The sequence below is a fragment of the Pseudoliparis swirei genome, chromosome 7 (genome assembly GCF_029220125.1).
Source record: "Pseudoliparis swirei isolate HS2019 ecotype Mariana Trench chromosome 7, NWPU_hadal_v1, whole genome shotgun sequence".
NCBI classification, from domain to species: domain Eukaryota; kingdom Metazoa; phylum Chordata; class Actinopteri; order Perciformes; family Liparidae; genus Pseudoliparis; species Pseudoliparis swirei.
Window position 1 is genome coordinate 20,008,954 of NC_079394.1, and position 5,383 is coordinate 20,014,336.

Below are 5,383 nucleotides of genomic sequence, written 5' to 3' on the forward strand. Positions count from 1 at the left end.
TGTGGTCTGCTGGACTGCCTTTCGTAAATAGAGTGGGTAGGACCATTTAGTGGATATAGACTTATAGTTGCTTGATGTCCTCATCTATAAATTCCACACGTTCTTTATATATGTTTATTCCAATTAATTCCAGGTATTTTGATTGATATCTCTTCGATTCTTTTGATGAAAATGTTTTCAATGTGTGTCGGCTCTCACTCCTCCATTCAAATAACAAAGAGCCTTGTTATTTCAGAGGATATCTGGATGGTGTCGAGTAGCTGGCATGAATGAATATGTCTGATCCAAAAATGTTGTTAATTTAAGTTGCACTGGTGGATATTATCTTAAATTAACGATCCAATTTCCTCTTCAGTTCAAAGCCGTTGTTTACAGAAAGCCCCTGCAGATGGAAATAGTGATGTCTGTTGGGTTCACATCATGCCGACGACAGGAGCAGGAGATAAGCCAAGGGGGCTGAAGGAGGAGAGGAAGAAATGAGAAGACAATGGTGGCAATATTACGCTTTTTCAGTGTGCCAATTTTTTCTTCCAAGCAAAAATTATGCGACTGAGTGTCGGTGTAGGAGGAGAAGAGCAGAGATGCAGAGTGGGCCGCCTGGAAGAGTCATCGGTGGCATCACAGTATCGTCAACATCGTAGCCTGCCATCTGCTTCCTGTAAGTGCCCGGCTAAATGTCTTGCGTTGTACACATGCTCGTCCAGTAGCGAAAGGCAGAAAGACACTGAGTGGGCACCATGAGCACTGCACCGTATGTTCACACAAAACTATGCCAACTGTTAACATCAACAGCCTATAGTTCAAAACACACAAACAAAATAGACAAATGTGCCAAATGTTCCATACCCGGAACACGGGAGTTAGATTGTGTGACGAAAACCAAAGTATCGGACGTGTTATCATTGGGAGAAATATACCAAAAGCAGGGACTTGATCAACGTAAGACTAGAAGAGCTAAGGAAGTGTAAAATACCATAGGCTTGCATTCCCGTGTCATTGGAGTAATCCGAAAACAAACTATATTAACTTTGCTCTCTTCTATCTGTCTCGCAAGATCGATGGAGCGCTTTGGGTTGCATGTGTGAAACAGCCAAAATGTTTCATCACTCATTCTCCAATAGGCATGTTTAGGGCAAACACGATCACTCGCTTCTTATTCACATTTCCCATCTCGCGACAGAGGAAAGCAAACCGAGCCAAGAGCTCAAAATGGGCATCTCCTCCCACCAGGGACTGACCTAAAGGAGACACATTTCTCAATCCAAGTGCCTGATGGACAGAAATTGAAATTCTGAGGCGAGGCGGTAATGTCCACAGAAACACACACACAAAAACCTGCAATGCAATCAGTCTTTGAGATTGAGAGTTTGTGACGTAGTGTGTGGAGCATTAAGCATATCTACAGTACTGCTGGGTCACAGGAACCTGTGTTCCACCTTGTCAGAAGACTTAGAAACTAAGATGGAGAGCAAAGCTCCAAAAGAAAAGATTCTCCTGGCAATAAGCGAGTCGGAGGTTCAATACAATTCATTTTATATAGCCCAACATCACTAATTACAAATTTTCCTCAGAGGGCTTTACAGTCTGTACCCATACGACATTTCTGACCTTTTGACCTCACATCAGATCAGGAAAAACTTCCAAGAAAAAAAAAAAAAAGTTCACGGGTAAAAAAGGGAAGAAACCTTGAGGAGAGCAACAGAGGAGGATCCCTCTCCAGGATGGACAGAAGACATAGATGCCATGCGAAGTAGAACAGGAAGTTGCAGGTTATCCATGTTTGATGTCTTTAAGAGATGCTTGAATGTTAGTGAGCTGGTTGGTCTCCTCTGATTTGATCGATAGATATAATCGAGTATCATCTGTATCATAATTAAAGCTCATGGAGTGTTTTCTGATCATATTGCACAGAACCTTGTGGAACTCCGTGAATAACGTTGGTGGTCATCGAGGCGTCATCGTTTACAAATACAAATTGAGATCAATCTGATAAATAGGATTTAAACCAACTTAGTGCCGTGCCTGAAATGCCAATCGACTGCTCCAGTCTCTGTAATGTCATGGTAGGATGTCATGGTCAATGGTGTCGAATGCAGCACTAAGGTCTAACAAGACCAGTACAGAGAGGAGTCCTTTATCTGCTGCCATTAAGAGGTCATTTGTAATTTTCACCAGTGCTGTCTCGGTGCTGTGGTGTTTTCTAAATCCGGACTGAAACTTCTCAAATAAACTATTATGATGTAGAAAGTCACACAACTGATTTGCAATTCCTTTCTCAAGGATCGTGGAGAGGAGAGATCGTATAGCCAACACCTCTGGGTCAAGAGCAGTGACGTGCGGTGAGGTTCATGGTTGGTGAGGCACTGACTCCTTTAGTGTCAGATTTACAAATATATAAACCCAAAAGGGGCTTATTCAATTGGATACTGGTTATTTCATGTCTCATCAGCATTCTTCACACAACACACACGCACGGTATTACAGATACGTAAAGGTAAGAAAAAGTTTGAAGCAAACCTTTTAGCTCCGGCGTTGGTCTACCTGCGTTAATCACGTCCACTTTTGAGACATTTTTAAGCTCAGATATATAATCCTCTTCCATGTTGGCGGTCTGACGTAGCAAAACACAAAAACAAACGGACTTGACTCGCCTGGCGCCTCAGCGTAGAAGAAGCAGCACCAAGTACCCGGTGGCTCACGAGCTTCAGTGAGGCAGAGTATTATCTGCTCACCCTGCGCCTTTTCACTGCGGTTTTACTTCCCATCAGCAAAACTAAATATGTCACTTACAAACATTAAACTGTAATGGTTAAAGACCTTAGCCAGACTGTGGGAAATCATCTGCAAACATTATATTGGCGACATGCAGATACGGCAACCCGCACGGGCCAATTGCATGCATCAACCCAGCTTGTGATGGATTGCGCAATCAGAGGTGAGGCTCGACTCGTCGCCTCAACTCTCGTTTCATCCTGTATTTGAACAGGAAATAGGCAAATTCAGTGATTTTGACTATAAAATGTTCGAAATTAGTCATACATAAAGATCGGTGGACAAATATAAATATAAATTTGATGTTATCATTATTATTATTTTTAACTTTTTAAAAACTTTTTTTACTCATGATGACAGGTGAGGCTCTGCCTCACCGGCCTCCCCTGACCGCACGTCCCTGGTCAAGAGTAGTGTGTGTATTCTGTGTATTTGCAAGTTAAACAAAATCTCTGGAGTGACAACAGATTAATGCACAAAGAAATTGTATTTCTCTTTTGTAGTTTTAAGTCTTAAAACCGGGTGGATGATGGCACAGTTCATGTGTGTTCGTCCGAGTTTGCATCCCTGTGTAAAAACGGCAGGGCGGCCCGGGGAATAGTGGACTCGGCCATGTTGGGGAGCCCGGACACCACACAGCAGCTCAGGGCACTGCGGAAAATGTCCATGTCACAAGCCTCCGTCCACTCATTCGTCGTCGCGTCGTAGCTCTCGACGTTGAAGGAGGTGTTGTTGCCGTTGAAGCCCCCGACAACAAAGATCTGATCGTCGAGCACTTCGATGCCGAAGTTGCTGCGGGAAGTCAACATGGGCGTCACTTCATGCCAGCTGCTGTTGACGGGGTTGTACGCCTCAGCAGTGCAGACGGTTAATGCCGTCGAATCCGCCAACCTTTGGGACAAGGAGTAAAATATATGGTGAAAGAAAAGAACACATATACAACTCGCACACAACTCTTCCTGATTCATCTGTTGATTGTTGACTAAACGTCACACAAGTTGCCGTGTCTCCGTTTCATGTGTACTTACTGCATAGACACAACCTGCAGAAGCAATGATGCCAACTCCGCTGCTCACGTAGCAGCGGCGGTGGCACATGGAGGCGGCCTCGTGCCAGACGCGCGTGCTCAGGTCCAACCTGGTCCAACCTGCGCACGCTGTTAGAATACTCCGTCCGGTCGAAGCCGCCGATGCAGTAGAGGCTCCCGTTGAGGGCCGCGGTGCCGTGGTAGGCGCGGGGCCGCTCCCATTCGTCCGTCACGTTGAACCAGCAGTTGGCGCGGATGAAGAAGACGATGTCGGTGAACTGAAAGATGCCGATGCAGTTCTCCGCTTGAAGCTGCTCCGCGAGGAAGTCGCAGCAAGTCTGCACGACGTCCATCACGTTGAACTGATCCGCCGCCAGCAGCAGCTCCTGCACGTTTTCGGCAGTCACCGGAACGGAGCCGGTGTATGCAAACTCAATGATGAGCCGCATCATGCCGGAGGACACAGCTCGTATGAAGAAGACCTTCTTGTCTGGACCGCACCAGCGTCCGAAAAGAGCGCTGAGGGTTCAGGGAAACACAAAAGCAAAGGGTTGGAAACAGACTTCAGATCTTGCTTCTCACATTGTTAACAACGACGATGTTTTCAATAGGCGTGAATAAAATCGACACCCAGTTTTGTTTTAGGGCAATTATACAATACGTTCACCACCGGACATCAATCAGAGTGCAACTCACAGTGAGAATGTCTCAAATATTTATTGTTGCATTTTGTATTTCGGTTTTCTTTTGTTTTTTAATCTCAATCCATCTCAGTGTTTTGGAGCTGTGAAGAGCTTCTCCGTTGCATTTGTGCGTTGCATCGACCATCTTAATTTTCATTAAAGTAATCTGGTCACTTTTCGGAACACACGCAAAATACTCAATGCGACTGACTACACTGCATTGATTTGATTGAAGCACGTTGCAATGGAGCTGGGAGAGCACTGTAGCATTGAAATAATAATAATAATAATAATAATAGATAAATGCACTCTACAATCAATGTAGCATACAACACTTCATGGAAGTTGACATTTACTGTTGATTATACATTCACAAGCTTCAGAAAACCAACTCACATGAAGTAGGGGCTGCATTTACACAGGATGATCCTGTGGATTTCAAATGCCACGTCCTCCACTTTTATGACCGCGTCACAAAATGTTCCCTCCAGACGAAGAGCGTTCAACACTGATGCCTTGTGCGAAGATTCGGCCTGGTCGCTCATCTTTATTTCCTTGACTACGAGAGCTTCTTGATGGTTGACTGGTGTTTTGACTCCACTCACTTCATGCAAGCTGCAAGAATTCTAAAATTCTCATGGATTCGTATGTCATCACAGATCAACTGACATCATCCACAAGTCAACCTGCAGACAGGTTTATGCATTAACGTTAAAAGTTTTTTAAAATGTGTTTTACATCTAGCCGTCATCAGTCTGACAGTCGAGGTGTTTGGTTTCACCAAAGAGGCAAAAGAGTGCACGTAGCTTTGATGAGAAACTGGGGTCTGGCTGTGAGAATTGTTTCATTAATTTAGTAAATATATGAATATTTTACCCATCCAAGGAGAGGAATTTGCATT

At 44.3% G+C, this 5,383-nt stretch overlaps 1 pseudogene; it reads right to left on the reverse strand.

Moving 5' to 3' along the window:
* Positions 1-3,270: 3,270 nt before the first annotated feature.
* On the reverse strand, positions 3,271-5,147 carry LOC130196105 (kelch-like protein 10; annotated as a pseudogene).
* Positions 5,148-5,383: the final 236 nt, after the last annotated feature.